Here is a 24,388-nt window from a genome sequence, read left to right as displayed (position 1 = left end):
CCGAGACACATCTCCGGTCAATAACCAATAGCGGAACCTAGATGCTCATATTGGCTCCTACATATTCTACGAAGATCTTTCTCGGTCAAACCGCATAACAACATACGTTGTTCCCTTTGTCATCGGTATGTTACTTGCCCGAGATTCGACCGTCGGTATCTCAGTACCTAGCTCAATCTCGTTACCGGCAAGTCTCTTTACTCGTTCTGTAATGCTTCATCCTGCAACTAACTCATTAGTCACATTGCTTGCAAGGCTTATAGTGATGTGCATTACTGAGAGGGCCCAGAGATACCTCTCCGACAATTGGAGTGACAAATCCTAATCTCGATCTATGCCAACTCAACAAGTACCATCGGAGACACCTGTAGAGCACATTTATAATCACCCAGTTACATTGTGACGTTTGGTAGCACACAAAGTGTCCCTCCGGTAATCAGGAGTTGTATAATCTCATAGTCATAGTAACATGTATAAGTCATGAAGAAAGCAATAGCAGTAAACTAAAATGATCAAGTGGTAAGCTAACGGAATGGGTCAAGTCAATCACATCATTCTCCTAATGATGTGATCACGTTTATCAAATGACAACTCATGTCAATGGTTAGGAAACCTTAACCATCTTTGATCAACAAGCTAGTCAAGTAGAGGCATACTAGTGACACTATGTTTGTCTATGTATTCACACATGTATTATGTTTCCGGTAATACAATTCTAGCATGAATAATAAACATTTATCATGAAATAAGGAAACAAATAATAAATTTATTATTGCCTCTAGGGCATATTTCCTTCAGTCTCTCACTTGCACTAGAGTCAATAATCTAGATTACACAGTAATGATTCTAACACCCATGGAGTCTTGGTGCTGATCATGTTTTGGTCGTGAGAGAGGCTTAGTCAAGGGGTCTACAACATTCAGATCCGTATGTATCTTGCATATCTCTATGTCTCCCACCTGGATTTGATCCCGGATGGAATTGAAGCGTCTTTTGATGTGCTTGGTTCTCTTGTGAAATCTGGATTCTTTTGCCAAGGCAATTGCACCAGTATTGTCACAAAAGATTTTCATTGGACCCAATGCACTAGGTATGACACCTACATCGGATATGAACTCCTTCATCCAGACTCCTTCATTTGCTGCTTTCGAAGCAGCTATGTACTCCGCTTCACACATAGATCCCGCCATGACGCTTTGCTTAGAACTGCACCAACTGATAGCTCCACCATTCAATATAAACACGTATCCGGTTTGCGATTTAGAATCGTCTGGATCAGTGTCAAAGCTTGCATCGACGTAACCATTTACGACGAGCTCTTTGTCACCTCCATAAACAAGAAACATATCCTTAGTCCTTTTCAGGTATTTCAGGATGTTCTTGACCGCTGTCCAGTGATCCACTCCTAGATTACTTTGGTACCTCCCTGCTAAACTAATAGCAAGGCACATATCAGGTCTGGTACACGGCATTGCATATATGATAGAGCCTATGGCTGAAGCATAGGGAACATTCTTCATTTTCTCTCTATCTTCTGCAGTGGTCGGGCATTGAGTCTGACTCAACTTCACACCTTGTAACACAGGCAAGAACCCTTTCTTTGCTTGACCCATTTTAACTTTTTCAAAACTTTATCAAGGTATGTGCTTTGTGAAATGCCAGTTAAGCGTCTTGATCTATCTCTATAGATCTTGATGCCCAATATATAAGCAGCTTCACCGAGGTCTTTCATTGAAAAACTCTTATTCAAGTGATGCGACCCGATGTGATGTCGTTACCGATTGTGTTTACAGAAGCAATCAAGAAAGAAAGTACAAGTACGTCGTGCCGGCACTACGTCGGCCAGTCATGACAACAAGGAGTTCAGAGAAGATGCCGGTATTGCGTCCAGTGTTTGCAGCAGAAGGTGGATGTGGAAGCCGTTCTACGGCCACTGTCTATGGTGTAGCTGCGCCCGCAATGTATTCAGGAAGGTGGCGAGGTACCATGCAAGTTAATCCTACATTTACTAAAGAGAAGGGGCGTACATATTTATCAAACTAGGATGAAGCGTGTCATGAACGTGAGACAAATCAATATCAGAACGTTCTAAAAAGGAAGGCTCAGACTAGAGGGAAAAGAGGCATACGTACCTAGCCAGTTATTTTGGCATCTTGTGATCAGCTTGCCGGATTTTTAAATTAGTTAATTTGTGATTAGTTTAGATTTGAGAGAGAAAGAGTCCGTATCTATTTTTATTGTTACAGATGAGTCCGTGTCTATCTTTTATGGTTATAGTCGGTTTAGCTTAGGCTGTGTGTCGCCTATATAAAAGGGCCGGCTTCGGCCGTGTACAGGGGATTGGTTTTTTGGCTGGGGAAACAGAAACTATAAGCCGGGGTATCTTCCTTTGGCGATGAGTTATTTCGTGTGATCCGTTGAGAAGCTTTATTAAGAATTGCTTTGTGCTTTTGGCGAGAGATTAGAGGCGGCATCTCTAATTTGCTGATGATTCTTAAAGGATCGTCCACGTACTTCTTCTTCAAGGTGTGCGTGTTGTTTTTGTGGTGATTGCATCTATAAGATCGCGAGCGCCACGTGGTTCAGGTGATATTGTACCGTGAAAGATTGGGAAAATTATTCGCGCCGTCATTTTTCTGTCGAAGGCTGCATCAAGTGGTATTCATAGCAAGGTTGATCACGGTACAATTTTTTCCTGCTATTTGATTCAATTGTTTGAAACATGGTGAACTCGCAGCATGAGAAATCTGATCACGAGGAAGGCGATGAACTTCCGGAAGATCTAGAGATAAGTGATGATTTGCGTATCCATCTGATGTCGATCAAAGGAGCCAACAAGAAGCTTGGGACAAGGGTTGAGGAATTGTCTGCAAATATTGTAGGCGTCGAGGACAGGTTGAACGAGCGTCTGACTGCTAGCGACCGACAGCACACTGATAGTTTACAGGTGGTGACCGAGAGTCTTAATCGGCTCACTGCGGTAGTTCAGCGCCTTCAGGCGAGAGATGTGGCACCCCGACAGTCACCACAACGACGTCGTGACCGTGACCACGATGATGGTGGTGATTTTTCGGAGGATTCCGATACCCATGGAGGCTTACATCACCGACCACGACATGATGCTGGGGCTCACCACCATGCTGGGCGGGGCCGTGACTATGGCGGCAATGGTGCCCATGAGGATGATGGCTTGGGTCGAATCAAGATAACCATACCAGAATCCTCAGGACGTTGTGCCGACCCGGAGAAATATTTGGAGTGGGAGATGCGCATAAATCAGATTTTTGATGGTCACAACTACTCCTAAGAGAAGAAGGTTCGTGTTGCATCAATGGAATTTACAGAGTATGCTCTTGTATGGTGGGATAATAAAAACCGTACTCACGAGCGACCAGCAACATGGGCTGACATGAAGCGAATCATGAGGGAATGTTTTGTGCCTGCTTACTACACTCACCAGCTTCATAGTAGACTACGTCGTCTAGTGCAAGGTACAAAATCAATTGATGAGTACTACAAAGAGATGCAAGTTTTGATGATCCGTACGGCTATGTGTGAGTCTGCAGAGGCGACCATGGTACGTTTCTTTGAGGGGTTGGAAGAAAAGATTCGTGACCGTGTTGATTTAATGCAATATAATGATATTCATGAGTTACTTCATCAAGTGGAGCGTGCTGAACGTTGGGTATTGGAGAAGCAAGTTTCAGAGAATCGTCCGACTTACAACACTGGGCGACGTGGTTCTTCTCCTGTTGAGGGTGGGTTTAGTGCTAAACCGACTCCTTCTTATAAGTCGGGAAGCATTGAACAGAGCAAAGTGGCGGCTGCGCCAAAGGAGGTTTCTCATGTTTCATCTAATGCGTCTTCATCTCATCATCGTAATATTATTTGCCACAAGTGTGGAGGACGTGGACACATGAAGCATGAATGTTCTAATCAACGAAGGGTTCTACTTGTTGATGCGGAATATATTTCAGAATCTAAAGATGAGACACCTAAGTTAGAGGATGGAATCGAAAGAGGTCATGGTGATACCATACTATGTTATCCTCAAGATGATCCTGATATGGAGAGTTTGCTAGCACATAAGGTCCAACGAGATGACAAGACCATTGTTGAACAAGGACAGCGGCGGAGTATTTTTCAAACTGCATGTACCATCAAGGGAGAAGTTTGCAAACTGATAATTGATGGTGGTAGTGCTAGCAACATGATTAGCAAGGATGTGGTGGATTCTCTTTCGTTGCCAACATGGGAGCACCCAAAACCATACTATATGAAGTGGATAAATGATGTAGGCAAAGTAAAGGTAACACACAGGGTGAAGGTGCCTTTTTCTGTTGATGGCTATCTTGACAAAGTGGAATGCGATGTTATGCGACTACATGTCTGTCATCTTATTTTGGAGCGTCCTTGGCAGCATGATGTTAATGCTCTTCATCATGGACGAACCAATAGGTACACTTTTATGCATAAGGGTGTGTTCTATGCTATTTCTCCCAGAGATGCAGCGGATATAAAGTGCACCGTAGAAGTATTCAAGAAAAAGACCGCTAAATATAGATCAAAACCGAGGATGGTTTCCTTTCAAGGGAGGGAGGATGATGCGACCCGATGTGATGTCGTTACCGATCGTGTTTACAAAAGCAATCAAGAAAGAAAGGACAAGTACGTCGTGCCGGCACTACGTCGGCCAGTCATGACAACAAGGAGTTCAGAGAAGATGCCGGTATTGCGTACAGTGTTTGCAGCAGAATGTGGATGTGGAAGCCGTTCTACGGCCACTGTCTATGGTGTAGCTGCGCCCGCAATGTATTCAGGAAGGTGGCGAGGTACCATGCAAGTTAAGCCTACATTTACTAAAGAGAAGGGGCGTACATATTTATCAAACCAGGATGAAGCGTGTCATGAGCGTGAGACAAATCAATATCAGAACGTTCTAAAAAGGAAGGCTCAGACTAAAGGGAAAAGAGGCATACGTACCTAGCCAGTTATTTTGGCATCTTGTGATCAGCTTGCCGGATTTTTAAATTAGTTAATTTGTGATTAGTTTAGATTTGAGAGAGAAAGAGTCCGTATCTATTTTTATTGTTACAAATGAGTCCGTGTCTATCTTTTATGGTTATAGTCGGTTTAGCTTAGGCTGTGCGTTGCCTATATAAAAGGGCCGGCTTCGGCCGTGTACAGGGGATTGGTTTTTTGGCTGGGGAAACAGAAACTATAAGCCGGGGTATCTTCCTTTGGCGATGAGTTATTTCGTGTGATCTATTGAGAAGCTTTATTAAGAACTGCTTTGTGCTTTTGGCGAGAGATTAGAGGCGGCATCTCTAATTTGCTGCTGATTCTTAGAGGATCGTCCACGTACTTCTTCTTCAAGGTGTGCGTATTGTTTTTGTGGTGATTGCATCTATAAGATCGCGAGCGCCACGTGGTTCAGGTGATATTGTACCGTGAAAGATTGGTAAAATTATTCGCGCCGTCATTTTTCTGTCGAAGGCTGCATCATCAAGTATCCTTTTATGCTATCCAAAAATTCTATATCATTTCCAATCAACAATATGTCATCCACATATAGTATTAGAAATGCTACAGATCTCCCATTCACTTTGTTGTAAATACAGGCTTCTCCAAAAGTCTGTATAAAACCATATGCTTTGATCACACTATCAAAACGTTTATTCCAACTCCGAGAGGCTTGCACCAGTCCATAAATGGATCGCTGGAGCTTGCACACTTTGTTAGCACCTTTTGGATCGACAAAACCTTCTGGTTGCATCATATACAACTCTTCTTCTAGAAATCCATTCAGAAATGCAGTTTTGACATCCATTTGCCAAATTTCATAATCATAAAATGCGGCAATTGCTAACATGATTCAGACAGACTTAAGCATCGCTACGGGTGAGAAAGTCTCATCGTAGTCAACTCCTTGAACTTGTCGAAAACCTTTTGTAACAAGTCGAGCTTTGTAGGCAGTAACATTATCGTCAGCGTCAGTCTTCTTCTTGAAGATCCATTTGTTCTCGATGGCTTGCCGATCATCGGGAAAGTCAACCAAAGTCCACACTTTGTTCTCATACATGGATCCCATCTCAAATTTCATGGCTTCAAGCCATTTTGCGGAATCTGGGCTCATCATCGCTTCCTCATAGTTCGTAGGTTCACCATGGTCAAGTAACATGACCTCTAGAATAGGATTACCGTACCACTCTGGTGCGGATCTTATTTTGGTTGACCTACAAGGTTCGGTAGTAACTTGATCTGAAGTTTCTTGATCAATATCATCAGCTTCCTCAGTAATTGGTGTAGGCGTCACAGGAACCGGTTTATGTGATGAACTACTTTCCTATAAGGGAGCAGGTACAGTTACCTCATCAAGTTCTACTTTCCTCCCACTCACTTATTTCGAGAGAAACTCCTTCTCTAGAAAGGATCCATTCTTAGCAACGAATGTCTTGCCTTCGGATCTGTGATAGAAGGTGTACCCAACAGTCTCCTTTGGGTATCTTATGAAGACACATTTCTCCGATTTGGGTTCGAGTTTATCAGGTTGAAGCTTTTTCACATAAGCATCGCAGCCCCAAACTTTAAGAAACGACAACTTTGGTTTCTTGTCAAACCATAGTTCATAAGGCGTCGTCTCAACGGATTTAGATGGTGCCCTATTTAACGTGAATGCAGCCGTCTCTAAAGCATAACCCCAAAATGATAGCGGTAAATCAGTAAGAGACATCATAGATCGCACCATACCTAATAAAGTGCGGTTACGATGTTCGGACTGTTGGGGAACGTAGCAGAAATTCAAAATTTTCCTACGTGTCACCAAGATCTATCTATGGAGAGACCAGCAACGAGTAGAAAGGGGAGTGCATCTACATACCCTTGTAGATCGCTAAGCGGAAGCGTTCAAGTGAACGGGGTTGATGGAGTCGTACTCGTCGTGATTCAGATCACCGATGATCCTAGTGCCGAACGGACGGCACCTCCGCGTTCAACACACGTACAGCTCGATGATGTCTCCCACGCCTTGATCCAGCAAGGAGAGAGGGAGAGGTTGAGGAAGACTCCATCCAGCAGCAGCACAACGGCGTGGTGTTGATGGAGGAGCGTGGCAATCCTGCAGGGCTTCGCCAAGCACCTACGGGAGAGGAGGAGGTGTCACGGGAGGGAGGGAGGCGCCAGGGGCTCAGGTGTGGATGCCCTCCCTCCCCTCCACTATATATAGGGGCAGGGGAGAGGGGGGAGGCGCAGCCTTGCCCCCTCCTCCAAGGAAGGGTGCGGCTAAGGAGGGGGGAGGAGTCCATCCTCCCCAAGGCACCTCGGAGGTGCCTTCCCCCTTTAGGACTCTCCCTTTTTTCCTTTATCTTGGCGCATGGGCCTCTAGGGGCTGGTGCCCTTGGCCCATGTAGGCCAAGGCGCACCCCCTACAGCCCATGTGGCCCCCCGGGGCAGGTGGCCCCACCCGGTGGGCCCCGGGACCCTTCCGGTGGTCCCGGTACAATACCGATGACCCCGAAACTTGTCCCGATGGCCGAAACAGGACTTCCTATATATAAATCTTTACCTCCGGACCATTCCAGAACTCCTCGTGACGTCCGGGATCTCATCGGGGACTCCGAACAACATTCGGTAACCACATACAAGCTTCCTTTATAACCCTAGCGTCATCGAACCTTAAGTGTGTAGACCCTACGGGTTCGGGAGACATGTAGTCATGACCGAGATGTTCTCCGGTCAATAACCAACAGCGGGATCTAGATACCCATGTTGGCTCCCACATGTTCCACGATGATCTCATCGGATGAACCACGATGTCAAGGACTCAATCAATCCCGTATACAATTCCCTTTGTCTAGCGGTATGGTACTTGCCCGAGATTCGATCGTCGGTATACCGATACCTTGTTCAATCTCGTTACCGGCAAGTCTCTTTACTCGTTCCGTAACACATCATCCCGTGATCAACCCCTTGGTCACATTGTGCACATTATGATGATGTCCTACCGAGTGGGCCCAGAGATACCTCTCCGTTTACACGGAGTGACAAAATCCCAATCTCGATTCGTGCCAACCCAACAGACACTTCAGAGATACCCGTAGTGTACCTTTATAGCCACCCAGTTACGTTGTGACGTTTGGCACACCCAAAGCACTCCTATGGTATCCGGGAGTTGCACAATCTCATGGTCTAAGGAAATGATACTTGACATTAGAAAAGCTTTAGCATACGAACTACATGATCTTGTGCTAGGCTTAGGATTGGGTCTTGTCCATCACATCATTCTCCTAATGATGTGATCCCGTTATCAACGACATCCAATGTCCATGGTCAGGAAACCGTAACCATCTATTGATCAACGAGCTAGTCAACTAGAGGCTTACTAGGGACATGGTGTTGTCTATGTATCCACACATGTATCTGAGTTTCCTATCAATACAATTCTAGCATGGATAATAAACAATTATCATGAACAAGGAAATATAATAATAATCAATTTATTATTGCCTCTAGGGCATATTTCCAACAGTCTCCCACTTGCACTAGAGTCAATAATCTAGTTCACATCACCATGTGATTAACACTGACAGGTCACATCACCATGTGACCAACATCCAAAGAGTCTTGGGTTTGATCATGTTGCTTGTGAGAGAGGTTATAGTCAACGGGTCTGAACCTTTCAGATCCGTGTGTGCTTTACAAATCTCTATGTCATCTCCTAGATGCAGCTACCACGTTCTATTGGAGCTATTCCAAATAACTGTTCTACTTGGAGCTATTCTAAATTGTTGCTCCATTATATGTATCCGGTATCTCTACTCAGAGCTATCCGAATAGGTGTTAAGCTTGCATCGTCGTAACCCTTACGACGAACTCTTTTACCACCTCCATAATTGAGAAAATTCCTTAGTCCACTAGTTACTAAGGATAACTTTGACCGCTGTCCTGTGATCCATTCTTGGATCACTCTTGTACCCCTTGACTGACTCATGGTAAAGCACACTTCAGGTGCGGTACACAGCATAGCATACTGTAGAGCCTATGTCTTAAGCATAGGGGACGACCTTCATTCCTTTCTCTCTATTCTACCATGGTCGAGCTTAAAGTCTTAACTTCATACCTTACAACTCAGGCAAGAACTCCTTCTTTGACTGATCCATCTTGAACACCTTCAAGATCACGTCAAGGCATGTGCTCATTTGAAAGTACCATTAAGCGTTTTAATCTATCCTTATAGATCTTGATGCTCAATGTTCAAGTAGCTTAATCCAGGTTTTGTATTGAAAACACTTTCCAAATAACCCTATATGCTTTCCAGAAATTCTACATCATTTCTGATCATTAATATGTCAACAACATATACTCATCAGAAATTCTATAGTGCTCCCACTCACTTCTTTGGAAATACAAGTTACTCATAAACTTTGTATACACCCAAAATCTTTGATCATCATCAAAGCATACATTCCAACTCCGAGATGCTCACTCCAGTCCTCAGAAGGATTGCTGGAGCTTTGCATACTTATTAGCATATTTCAGGATAGACAAAACCTTCCGGTTGTATCACATACAACCTTTCCTCAAGAATCGTCGAGGAAACAATGTTTTGACATCCTATCTGCAAGATTTCATAAATAATGCAGTAATTGCTAATATAATTCCAACAGACTCTTAGCATCGCTACGAGTGAGAAAGTCTCATTGTAGTCAACTCCTTGAACTTGTCGAAAAACATCTTAACGACAAGTCGAGCTTTCTCAATGGTGACACTTACCATCATTGTCTGTCTTCCTTTCAAAATCCATATGTACCTAACAGCCTTACGACCATCAAGTAGTTCTTCCAAAGTCTACACTTTGTTTTCATACATGGATCCTCTCTCGGGTTTTATGGCCTTGAGCCATTTATCGGAATCCGGGCCCACCATCGCTTCTCCATAGCTCGTAGGTTCATTGTTGTCTAGCAACATGACTTCAAGACAGGACTACTGTACCACTCTGAAGTAGTACGTATCCTTGTCATCCCACGAGGTTTGGTAGTGACTTGATCCGAAGTTTCATGATCAATATCATAAGCTTCCACTTCAATTGGTGTAGGTGCCACAGGAACAACTTCCTGTGCCCTGCCACACACTAGTTGAAGAGACGGTTCAATAACCTCATCAAGTCTCCACCATCCTCCCACTCAACTTTTCGAGAGAAACCTTTCCTCGAAAAAGGACCCGATTCAAGAAACAATCCCTATTGCTTTCGGATCTGAATTAGGAGGTATACCCAATTGTTTTTGGGTGTCCTATGAAGATGCATTTTATCTGCTTTGGGTTCGAGCTTATCAACCTGAAACCTTTTCACATAAGCGTCGCAACCCCAAACTTTCAAGAAACGGCAACTTAGGTTTCTCCAAACCATAGTTCATACGGCGTCGTCTCAACGAAATTATGTGGTGCCCTATTTAAAGTGAATGTGGTTGTCTCTAATGCCTAACCCATGAACGATAGTGGTAACTCGATAAGAGACATCATGGTATGCACCATATCCAATAGGGTGCAACTATGACGTTTGGACACACCATCACACTATGGTGTTCCAGGCTGTATCAGTTGTGAAACAATTTCCACAATGTCTTAATTCTGTGCCAAACTCGTGATTCAGATATTCATCTCTATGATCATATCATACATCTTTTATCCTCTTGTCACGATGATTTTTCAACTTCACACTGAAATTACTTGAACCTTTCAATAATTCAGACTCGTGATTCATCAAGTAAATATTCTCAACATCTACTCGAATCATCTGTGAAGTAAGAACATAACGATATTCACTGCATGCCTCAGCACTCATTGGACTGCACACATCAAAATGTGTTGCTTCCAAGTTGCTATCTTGTTCCATCTTACTGAAAACGAGGCTTTTCAGTCATCTTGCCCATGTGGTATGATTTGCATGTCCCAAGTGATTTCAAAATCAAGTGAGTCAAAACGGTCCATCTGCATGGAGTTTCTTCATGCATATACACCAATAGACATGGTTCGCATGTCTCAAACTTTTCAAAAACGAGTGAGCCCAAAGATCCATCAATATGGAGCTTCTTCATGCGTTTTATACCGATATGACTTACATGGCAGTGCCACAAGTAGGTGGTACTATCATTACTATCTTTTGGCATGAACATGTGTATCACTACGATCGAGATTTAATAAACCATTCATTTTAGGTGTAAGACCATTGAAGGTATTATTCAAATAAACAGAGTAACCATTATTCTCCTTAAATGAATAACCGTATTGCGATAGACGTAATCCAATCATGTCTATGCTCAACGCAAACACCAAATAACAATTATTTAGGTTTAACACCAATCTCTTTGGTAGAGGGAGCGTGCGATGCTTGATCATATCAAGCTTGGAGAAACTTCCAACACATATCGTCAGCTCACCTTTAGCTAGTCTCCGTTTTATTCCGTAGCTTTTATTTCGAGTTACTAACACTTAGCAACCGAACCGGTATCTAATACCCTGGTGCTACTAGGAGTACTAGCAAAGTACACATTAACACAATGTATATCCAATATACTTCTATCGACCTTGCCAGCCTTCTTATCTACCAAGTATCTAGGGTAATTCTGCTCTAGTGGTTGTTCCCCTTATTACAGAAGCACTTAGTCTCGGGTTTGGATTTTACCTTGGGTTTCTTCACTAGAGCAGCAGCTGATTTGCCGTTTCATGAAGTATCCCTTCTTGCCCTTGCCCTTCTTGAAACTAGTGGTTTCACCAACCATCAACAATTGATGCTCCTTCTTGATTTCTACTTTCGCGGTGTCAAACATCGCGAATACCTCAAGGATCATCATATATATCCCTGATATGTTATAGTTCATCACGAAGCTCTAACAGCTTGGTGGCAATGACTTTGGAGAACCATCACTATCTTATCTGGAAGATCAACTCCCACACGATTCAAATGATTGTTGTACTCAGACAATCTGAGCACAAGCTCAACAATTGAGCTTTTCTCCTTAGTTTGCAGGTTAAGAGAGTCATCGGAGGTCTTATACCTCTTGACATGGGCACGAGCCTGAAATGCCAATTTTAGCCCTCAAAACATCTCATATGTTTCGCGATGTTTCAAAAACGTCTTTGGTGCCTCAACTCTAAACCGTTTAACTGAACTATCACGTAGTTATCAAAACGTGTATGTCAGATGTTCGCAACAACCACAGACAACGTTCGAGGTTCAGCACACTGAGCAGTGCATTAAGGACATAAGCCTTCTATGAAGCAATGAGGACAATCCTCAGTTTACGGACCTAGTCCGCATAATTGCTACTATCAACTTTCAACTAATTTTTCTCTAGGAACATATCTAAATAGTAGAACTATAGCGTGAGCTACGACATAATTTGCAAAAGGTTCTTTTGACTATGTTCAGGATAATTAAGTTCATCTTATGAACTCCCACTCAGATAGACATCCCTCTAGTCATCTAAGTGATTACATGATCCGAGTCAAACTAGGCCATGTCCGATCATCACGTGAGACGGACTAGTCATCATCGGTGAACATCTTCATGTTGATCGTATCTTCTATACGACTCATGTTCGACCTTTCGGTCTCCGTGTTCCGAGGCCATGTCTGTACATGCTAGGCTCGTCAAGTTAACCCTAAGTGTTTCGCGTGTGTAAATCTGTCTTCCACCCGTTGTATGTGAACGTTAGAATCTAACACCCGATCATCACGTGGTGCTTCGAAACACGAACTGTCGCAACGGTGCACAGTTAGGGGAGAACACTTCTTGAAATTGTTGTAAGGGATCATCTTATTTACTACCGTCGTTCTAAGCAAATAAGATGTATAAACATGATAAACATCACATGCAATCAAATAGTGACATGATATGGCCATCATCACTTTGCTCCTTTTGATCTCCATCTTCGGGGCTCCATGATCATCATTGTCACCGGCATGACACCATGATCTCCATCATCATGATCTCCATCATCGTGTCTTCATGAAGTTGCCTCGCCAACTATTACTTCTACCACTATGGCTAACGGTTAGCAATAAAGTAAAGTAATTACATGACGTTTAAGTTGACACGCAGGTCACAAATAAATAAAGACAACTCCTATGGCTCCTGCCGGTTGTCATACTCATCGACATGCAAGTCGTGATTCCTATTACAAGAACATGATCAATCTCATACATCACATATATCATTCATCACATCCTTTTTGGCCATATCACATCACATAGCATACCCTGCAAAAACAAGTTAGACGTCCTCTAATTGTTGTTTGCATGTTTTACGTGGCTGCTATGGGTTTCTAGCAAGAACGTTTCTTACCTACGCATGAACCACAACGTGATATGCCAATTGCTATTTACCCTTCATAAGGACCCTTTTCATCGAATCCGATCCGACTAAAGTGGGAGAGACAGACACCCGCCAGCCACCTTATGCAACTAGTGCATGTTTGTCGGTGGAACCGGTCTCACGTAAGCGTACGTGTAAGGTTGGTCCGGGCCGCTTCATCCCACGATACCGCCGAATCAAGATAAGACTAGTAACGGCAAGCATATTGAACAATATCGACGCCCACAACTACTTTGTGTTCTACTCGTGCAAAGAATCTACGCAATAGACCTAGCTCATGATGCCACTGTTGGGGAACGTAGCAGAAATTCAAAATTTTCCTACGTGTCACCAAGATCTATCTATGGAGAGACTAGCAACGAGGGAAGGAGAGTGCATCTACATACCCTTGTAGATCGCTAAGCGGAAGCGTTCAAGTGAACGGGGTTGATGGAGTCGTACTCGTCGTGATTCAGATCACCGATGATCCTAGTGCCGAACGGACGGCACCTCCGCGTTCAACACACGTACAGCTCGACGATGTCTCCCACGCCTTGATCCAGCAAGGAGAGAGGGAGAGGTTGAGGAAGACTCCATCCAGCAGCAGCACAACGGCGTGGTGGTGATGGAGGAGCATGGCAATCCTGCAGGGCTTCGCCAAGCACCTACGGGAGAGGAGGAGGTGTCACGGGAGGGAGGGAGGCGCCAAGGGCTCAGGTATGGATGCCCTCCCTCCCCTCCACTATATATAGGGGCAGGGGAGAGGGGGGAGGCGCAGCCTTGCCCCTTCCTCCAAGGAAGGGGTGCGGCTAAGAGGGGGGAGGAGTCCATCCTCCCCAAGGCACCTCGGAGGTGCCTTCCCCTTTTAGGACTCTCCCCTTTTTCCTATATCTTGGCGCATGGGCCTCTAGGGGCTGGTGCCCTTGGCCCATGTAGGCCAAGGCGCACCCCCTACAGCCCATGTGACCCCTGGGGCAGGTGGCCCCACCCGGTGGGCCCCCGGGACCCTTCCGGTGGTCCCGGTACAATACCGATGACCCCGAAACTTGTCCCGATGGCCGAAACAGGACTTCCTATATATAAACTTTACCTCCGGACCATTCCAGAACTCCTCGTGACGTCCGGGATCTCATCCGGGACTCCGAACAACATTCGGTAACCACATACAAGCTTCCTTTATAACCCTAGCGTCATCGAACCTTAAGTGTGTAGACCCTACGGGTTCGGGAGACATGTAGTCATGACCGAGATGTTCTCCGGTCAATAACCAACAGCGGGATCTGGATACCCATGTTGGCTCCCACATGTTCCACGATGATCTCATCGGATGAACCACGATGTCAAGGACTCAATCAATCCCGTATACAATTCCCTTTGTCTAGCGGTATGGTACTTGCCCGAGATCCGATCGTCGGTATACCGATACCTTGTTCAATCTCGTTACCGGCAAGTCTCTTTACTCGTTCCGTAACACATCATCCCGTGATCAACCCCTTGGTCACATTGTGCACATTATGATGATGTCCTACCGAGTGGGCCCAGAGATACCTCTCCGTTTACACGGAGTGACAAAATCCCAATCTCGATTCGTGCCAACCCAACAGACACTTTCAGAGATACCCGTAGTGTACCTTTATAGCCACCCAGTTACGTTGTGACGTTTGGCACACCCAAAGCACTCCTACGGTATCCGGGAGTTGCACAATCTCATGGTCTAAGGAAATGATACTTGACATTAGAAAAGCTTTAGCATACGAACTACATGATCTTGTGCTAGGCTTAGGATTGGGTCTTGTCCATCACATCATTCTCCTAATGATGTGATCCCGTTATCAACGACATCCAATGTCCATGGTCAGGAAACCGTAACCATCTATTGATCAACGAGCTAGTCAACTAGAGGCTTACTAGGGACATGGTGTTGTCTATGTATCCACACATGTATCTGAGTTTCCTATCAATACAATTCTAGCATGGATAATAAAAAATTATCATGAACAAGGAAATATAATAATAATCAATTTATAATTGCCTCTAGGGCATATTTCCAACACGGACACACCATTATGTTGTGGTGTTCCGGGTGGCGTGAGTTGTGAAACTATTCGCTTTGTTTCAAATGAAGACCAAACTCGTAACTCAAATATTCTCCTCCACGATCGGATCGTAGAAACTTTATTTTCTTGTTACGATGATTTTCCACTTCACTCTAAAATTCTTTGAACTTTTCAAATGTTTCAGACTTATGCTTGATTAAGTAGATATACCCATATCTGCTTAAATCATCTATGAAGGTGAGAAAATAACAATACCCGTCGCGAGCCTCAGTATTCATCGGATCACATACATCAATATGTATGATTTCCAACAAATCTGTTGCTCGCTCCATTGTTCCGAAGAACGGCGTTTTAGTCATCCTGCCCATGAGGCATGGTTCGCAAGAACCAAGTGATTCATAATCAAGTGATTCCAAAAGTCCATTAGTATGGAGTTTCTTCATGCGCTTTACACCAATATGACCTAAACGACAGTGCCACAAATAAGTTGCACTATCATTATCAACTCTGCATCTTTTGGCTTCAACATTATGAATATGTGTATCACTACAATCGAGATTCAACAAAAATAGACCACTCTTCAAGGGTGCATGACCATAAAAGCTATTACTCATATAAATAGAACAACCATTATTCTCAGATTTAAATGAATAACCGTCTCGCATCAAACAAGATCCAGATATAGTGTTCATGCTTAATGCTGGCACCAAATAACAATTATTCAGGTCTAAAACTAATCCCGGAGGTAGATATAGAGGAAGTGTGCCGACCGCGATCACATTGACTTTGGAACCATTTCACATGCGCATCGTCACATCGTCCTTAGCCAATCTTCACTTAATCCGTAGTCCCTGTTTCAAGTTGCAAATGTTAGCAACAGAACCAGTATCAAATACCTAGGTGCTACTGCGAGCTTTAGTAAGGTACACATCAATACCATGTATATCACATATACTTTTGTTCACCTTGCCATACTTCTTATCCGCCAAATACTTGGGGCAGTTCCGCTTCCAGTGGCCAGTCCCTTTGCAGTAGAAGCACTCAGTATCAGGCTTAGGTCCAGACTTGGGTTTCTTCTCCTGAGCAGTAACTTGTTTGCCGTTCTTCTTGAAGTTCCCCTTCTTATTCCCTTTACCCTTTTTCTTGAAACTGGTGGTCTTGTTGACCATCAACACTTGATGCTCCTTCTTGATTTCTACCTCCGCAGCCTTTAGCATCGCGAAGACCTCGGGAATTGTCTTTTCCATCCCTTCCATAGTATAGTTCATCACGGAGCTCTTGTAGCTTGGTGGCAGTGATTGAAGAATTCTGTCAATGACACTATTATCAGGAAGATTAACTCCCAGTTGAATCAAGTGATTATTATACCCAGACATTTTGAGTATATGTTCACTGACAAAACTATTCTCCTCCATCTTGCAGCTATAGAACTTATTGGAGACTTCATATCTCTCAATCCGGGCATTTGCTTGAAATATTTACTTCAACTCCTGAAATATCTCATATGCTCCATGACGTTCAAAACGTCGTTGAAGTCCCGGTTCTAAGCCGTAAAGCATGGCAGACTGAACTATCGAGTAGTCATCAGCTTTGCTCTGCCAGACGTTCACAATGTCCGGCGTTACTCCTGCAACGGGTCTTGCACCTAGCGGTGCTTCCAGGACATAATTCTTTTGTGCAGCAATGAGGATAATCCTCAAGTTACGGACCCAGTCCGTGTAATTGCTACCATCATATTTCAACTTAGCTTTCTCAAGGAACGCATTAAAATTCAACGGAACAACAGCACGAGCCATCTAACTACAACAACATAGACAAGCAAAATACTATCAGGTACTAAGTTCATGATAAATTAAAGTTTAATTAATCAAATTACTTAAGAACTCCCACTTGACAAACATCCCTCTAATCATCTAAGTGATCACGTGATCCAAATCAACTAAACCAGTTCTGATCATCACGTGAAATGGAGTAGTTTTCAATGGTAAACATCACTATGTTAATCATATCTACCATATGATTCACGCTCAACCTTTCGGTCTCAGTGTTCCGAGGCCATATCTGCATATGCTAGGCTCGTCAAGTTTAACCCGAGTATTTCTGCGTGTGCAAAACTGGCTTGCAACCATTGCATGTGAACGTAGAGCTTATCACACCCGATCATCACATGGTGTCTCGGCACAACGAACTTTGGCAACGGTGCATACTCAGGGAGAACACTTATACCTTGAAAGTTAGTGAGAGACCATCTTATAATGCTACTATCAATCAAAGCAAAATAAGATGCATAAAAGATAAACATCACATGCAATCAATATAAGTGATATGATATGGCCATCATCATCTTGTGCCTTTGATCTCCATCTCCAAAGCACCGTCATGATCACCATCATCACCGGCGCGATAATTTGATCTCCATCGTAGCATCATTGTCGTCTCGCCAACTATTGCTTCTACGACTATTGCTACCGCTTAGTGATAAAGTAAAGCAATTAGAGGGCGATTGCATTGCATACAATAAAGCGACAACTATATGGCTCCTGCCAGTTGCCGATAACTTTGTTACAAAACATGATCATCTCATACAATAAAATTTAGCATCATGTCTTGAGCATATCACATCACAACATGCCCTGCAAAAACAAGTTAGACGTCCTCTACTTTGTTGTTGCAAATTTTACGTGGCTGCTACGCATCAAAAGCACAGAGATATTTCGTGAAGTTAGTGTTGTTTTAACCTTCAACAAGGATCGGGCGTAGCCACACTCGATTCAACTAAAGTTGGAGAAACTGACACCCGCCAGTCACCTATGTGCAAAGCACGTCGGTAGAACCAGTATCGCGTAAGCGTACGCGTAAAGTCGGTCCGGGCCGCTTCATCCAACAATACCACCGAATCAAAGTATGACATGCTGGTAAGCAGTATGACTTGTATCACCCACAACTCATGTCACATCCTAGTTAGCCATGCATTAGAGTGTTGCATCATGTTTACTCTTTCATCAGAAACTTGAAATGGGGATCTGTGAAACCCTCAGAAGCTTTTTGAAAATGACCCAAATAAAAATTTCTCCAAAAAGGTCCAAGAAAATGCTCATATTGCTCTCTGAAAATATTGGACAGAGATAAAAATCAAACCAATATTTTAAGAGCTCATAGGTATTTATTTTGGGCATTTGGAATTAATGCATAAATATTTGCATTGGAAATATATTAGTTATATATATTAATATATGTCCAAATATTATGCCAACTATAAAGGAGCTCTGGAATAATATATATAGCTCCTGCAAAAATTGGCATAAGTTAAATAAATGATTTAATATATTATTTAAATCAAAACAAATGTCAGAAATTAGAAAACAGAAAATAATTAACAGGAGGAGCTTACCTGGGCTCCTCCACTGTGCGGCCCAGCCAGCTGGCTGGCCCAGCCAGCTGGCTGGCCCAGCCAGCAGCCGGCCCAGCCCACCTCCCTCCTCTGTCGTCTTCGTCCCGACAGAGGGAGGGGAGTGTGGCCGGCGCGCGCGCGCGCCACCGCGCCACGCCACCTCTCTCCTTGCCTGCCTGCCCTCCCCTCCTCGCCTCGATGCCCTGGACGACGCCACGCCTCTCCCCCTGCTCTCTCTCACTCTCCCCCGGCTCTCCCTCCTCCCCTCGCTCTCTCTCTCACACGGCCGAACACCCCCCGTCGCCGCCGTTCGCCACAGCAGCCGTCTCCGGCCACCCCTCGCTTCCCCGACTAGCTCAGAAGCTCCGCCACGACCCCCTCTTCCTCCCCACCGCTCCACGGTCCTCCAGAAGCCCTGCATCGCCGCCACGTCGCCGTTCCCCTCCTCGGGCTCCGACCACCGTCGCCGTCGATTCGCCGTCTCCAGCGCGTCCCCGAGCCCGCTTCGACGCCCACTGCAACCGCGGTGAGCTACGCCACCGTTTCCCCCTCTCCTCCCCCTCGTTCCCCCACCGTAGCCTCCTCCCCACCACGGCCGAACCTCCGCCGTCGCCGAGCTCGCCGTCGACGCAGCTCCGGTGACCATTTGGTCACCCCGGCGAGTCCAACGAGTTCGCAAGACCCCGTAGAGCATCCCTAGCGCCTCGCTTCGCTCGCCTTCGAGCTCCAACCCTGTTCCCGTGCACGACCGAACCCCGGCGGCCGCAGCCGAGCTCGCCGCCGTCGACTCCGGCCACCCCAGGCCCAGCCACGGCCACCGTTCGACGCACGGGAGCAAGAGCTTTCCAACGAGCCCAAGCACGGCCTCTCCCGTGCCCTATAGCGCGATTCCGCATCGCGCCGCCGTCTCGGGCCTCGCCGGTGTTACGTCGCCGGTGGGTTTGACCCACTTTGACCACGGCAGGACACCCCCTGAGTCCCTGACAGGTGGGCCCAGCCCTGTAGCTAATTAGGATTAGCGCTAACCACTGTTAGTTAACCCCCTGACACTGACTAGTGGGCCCCAGCGCCACTAATTAGTAATTAGGATTAAATTAACCCTGTTTAACCCCCCTGTCACTGACGTGTGGGCCCCACACGTCAGGTTTGACTTTAGCCAGCCGCAGTTGACCACTGACGTCATGCTGACGTCATGCTGGCGCAATAATTATAATTTCTGGATTTAATTTAAATCAGGAAATTCCAGAATATTATTTAAACTTCAAAAATTCATAACTTTTATTCTGTAACTCCAAATTGGACAAATTATATATGAAAAATGATCAGAAAAATCCAATCTACCCATCTGTACTATTTTCATGCATGATCAAACAAGTTAAATTGATGTTTCAAGCAGAACAAGGAAAAGCACTTTAAAAGGCCATGTTTGAGTTTGAAATTTGAATCTATGATTCAAATTTGTTCAAACCCTTCTGGTTTTAGTTGCATTAGCCCAACACACTCATATTGCCATGTTTCATGCATGCATCATATTGTTGCACATTGTTTGGTGATGGTTGTGTATCGGTGTCCTTTGCGACAGGTTCTGCCTCCGAGGAGTACCGTGATTACCCTAACGAAGAACCATATCAGTGCATCGAACCATCAGGCAAGCAACCAACCATTTGATCATATCGATACAATCCCATGTTCTCGCTCCTGCTCTCTTTTACTGCATTAAGACAACGCGTTTCAAACTGCTGTGTGCTACGGTAGTTGAACCCATTTCCTCTGCATGACCTGTCATTGCCACAGTAACTAGATGAAACCCACTAGCATGTGTAGGAGTTGATTGAGCCATGTGTATGTGTTGTTCCTACCTTGCTATGCCTGCTATGCTTAGAGTCGTGTCAGGTCTGGTTCATCTGGGTGATGGGCTAGAGTGAAATGTTAATGTCGGTAATGAGAGTGGTGTGGTGAACACGATTTGGTAAAGGTATCGATGAGAGGCCATGTAGGAGTACATGGTGGGTTGTTTCATTGAAGCCGACCTTAAGCACTGAGATCTGTATATGTGATTTAAGATACAGCTACTACCATGCATTGGGCCCCGAAATATGACCCCGCTCGACTTCTTATTCACCCTAGCTCTCTGTCCAGGAGTTGCAAGTAGTTTCTGGTGTTTGTAGCCTACTGGAGGCCGTGGACAGCGCTGACCGTAGGGGTGGGCTGTGATGCGGTAGGTACGTGGCCGGGTGTACCGAATACCCGTTAGGTATCTCGGGAACCCTGTTCACATCGTTCGGGGCCGTATGGGAAACCTCGGCCGGACTCCCTGCGGATGGAACCTGAATAGGCGATAAACCTGGACTAGAGGCTTAAGTGTTTAGGTAGGTCGTGGTCTACACCCACGTCGGCTTTCGCTTGAAGTCTGCCGAGCACATGTCGTGTGCAGATGCTAAGTGGTGGAAACATGTATGAAGAAGTACACCCCTGCAGGGTTAACATGATCTATTCGAATAGCCGCGTCCGCGGTAAAGGACTACTTGGTTGCCTATACAGTTCATAGACAAGTAAATGGAAACTACTAAAACCCTCAAGATAAGTGTGAGTGCCGAGGATGGCTCTTCCGTAGGAAGACGGAGGTGGATCCTCGGTAGTGTATTGAAGTGGTGAGTAGTGGACTCGTGTGCGCAAAACCATTTCAAGTTGGAGTATCGTAGGATAGCCTAGCCAAGAGTCAAAGCTGGCTTGCTGCAATAACTCCACCAACCCTTCTTGATAATATGCATGTATGTAGGATCTGATGTAAGTCTTGCTGAGTACCTTTGTACTCATGTTGCTATAATCTACATTTTTACAGAAGACGCTGCAACCCCTTCTGATGGGTTCTATGTAGACGTTGACATCAACGAGTAGGCTAAAGACCCGGGTGGTGACCCTGAGCTTGTGAAGGACCACGTAGTATAGAAGGCTTTCCAAGCCTCTTTTATTTTGCTAGTTGTCTGTACTCAGACAAGTTACTTCCGCTGTTGGTTTGTATGACTGTATGACTTGTATGTCGGGTCGTGAGACCCGTACCTTTGTGTATGTTATGTATGGCTCCCTGAGCCTTAAATAAAGTACTTGTGTCATAGAGTCATGTTGTGATGCTTCGTTGTATTTGCACATATCGGGCATATTGTGTGTATGATTGAAATGCTTGGTATGTGTGGGATCTGACTATCTAGTTGTTTATCTTTAGTAGCCTCTCTTACCGGGAAATGTCTCCTAGTGTTACCGCTGAGCCATGGTAGCTTGCTACTGCTCTGGAACACTTAGGCTGGCCGGCATGTGTCCTTCTTCGTTCCCGTGTCTGTCCCTTCGGGGAAATGTCACGCTTTGAGTACCGGAGTCCTGTTAGCCCGCTACAGCCCGGTTTACCGGAGTCCTGTTAGCCCAGTGCTACAGCCCGGACCCACTTGCTGATGACCGACACGTTCGAAGCTGGGTCATGGATGCCTGTCCCTATAAGTCTGTGCCACTTTGGGTTTACGACTAGTCATGTCAGCCCGGGCTCCTTATCATATGGATGCTAGCGACACTATCATATACGTGAGCCAAAAGGCGCAAACGGTCCCGGGAAAAGGTAAGACGACACCCGTGGGGATACCGTGCGTGAGGCCGCAAAGTGATATGAGGTGTTACCGGCTAGATCGATGTGACATCGAGTCGGGGTCCTGACAGCGTTGGCATCAGAGCCGGACTGCCTGTAGGTTCTCCAAGCCAAACTGGTCGATGTTGAGTCTAGAAATTCTTTAGTTATATGTAGGGGAATTGTTTGTGGGTTGGAACGTAAGGCTCTTTTTTACTCCTTATACCTTATGACTTTCTGATCTGAGTCAGTCCATTCTTCCACCGGGGTTAAGGAATTAGGATCTGTTCTCTCTATCAGGATCACGAGTTACTAATCAGTAGTACCTTATAAGTTTGATGGTTACAAGCCTAGTTCAGTTCTACTACCACCTTATGTTGTTAGAATGGTTTCAGAACTTTGATATGATGATGTTGAGTATGTACGAAATCCTTTGTCAAATGTCTCAAAATCCTTTTTGAGCATTTACAGCTGTTATGCTGCCGAAATTTTGCTAGAAGTTCTAATGCCTTTGCATTATGATTGTGCTTTCAGATGGCCACTCGCGACCTCAATCAAGTGGTTCGCCTGACTCGATGCCTAGATGTACCCGGCCATACTGCTAAGTTGGTCAGGGTAATGACTGAGGCTGGATACCGCTGGTATCCTGAGTACACGGTCGAAGAGCAATTCCGGGACTTCAATCAAAGCCAGTATCTCTGCACTGTCAGGATATTTCCATCTTATCCTGGATCCACCGAGCCTCTTCACTGCTCCTATGGACTCGGGGTTACTATTGAGATGGCTGTGCAGGACGCCGCCTACTCTATGATGACCATTATGCGAGTCAGATCTGGTTTATTTCGGGACTCTGATTTCCGGTATATGTCAGGATCACTTCCGGGAGCACAAGGGTATCTCCAGGCTATCTATGCTGACCCCACTCAGGAGGATTCACGGACTCGCACCACTGCTGAGATGCTCGAGGGTAAGGACCGTGAAAATCGGGCCTTGAGGTTAGAGCTCTTCAATACCCGTGCTGACCACTGGGCCACTTTGACTCGGTTCGCACCGGCGGTGCAAGCTGGATATTCGGATATGCGCGATCTCTATCCTGTGAGATCTGCTCTGCCGGACGTGATGGTTTGGCGTGATGTAGGAGGCATCACCCCACCTCGCGGTCCCCGTAGGCCACCGTTTGTTGGTCCAAGGCCTCATCCTAGCCCCTATGGTCCACAAGCTCCGCGAGACCGTCTGTTTCCAGATGATCATGTTGAGCTTCCAGGCTATGGAGGTGACTTCTACGAGGACTACTACGGATCGGTCTGAGTTAGCGGTAGTATCACTAGTTCGCACTAGCTGTGTCGTCTATCGTCCTGCGTGACTCGTGGGATATGACCTAGTTTGTACTCTTTCCGGAGGTGTAGAAAAATAATGTATAGGAGCTTGGGATGCCTCCGATAAGATGTAATCCTCTTTCACCGTAATAGTACTTTGTTTGGTCTTGTACTAAACCCTGTATGGTGTGTATGACGATGGAATAAAGAAGCAGTTTCTGTATTTACCATGTCATACGGATGATCATCTTGCATTTCGAGTTATACCTTACATTTTATATCCTATGTCGGAATTTTATCATCCTGACTAAATCATTGTCTTGTTACCTAGGATGGTCAACACGCGCGCTAACCCTGCTTCCCAAGAGCAGGCCGAAGGCAGTGAAGCCAGGGATGCAAATCTGCCTCATCCTCCTTCACTAGCCGAGGTTATGATGGAAGCTGAGAGAAACAAGCGGGAGACCAACCGTTTGTTGGAGCGTATTGAACAGAATACAGCACACCATCAGAGGGCTAATGTGGTGTCACTCAGTGATTTTATCAAATTGCATCCACCCACGTTCCACCACTCCATCGAGCCTCTCGACGCTGATGACTGGCTTCGCAGTATCTCTCACAAACTGCGTTCCGCGCTGGTAGCGGAGGCTGACAAGGTCACCT

The sequence above is a fragment of the Triticum aestivum genome, chromosome 6B (assembly GCF_018294505.1).
Source record: "Triticum aestivum cultivar Chinese Spring chromosome 6B, IWGSC CS RefSeq v2.1, whole genome shotgun sequence".
Lineage (NCBI taxonomy): Eukaryota > Viridiplantae > Streptophyta > Magnoliopsida > Poales > Poaceae > Triticum > Triticum aestivum.
This window is presented reverse-complemented; position numbering follows the sequence as displayed.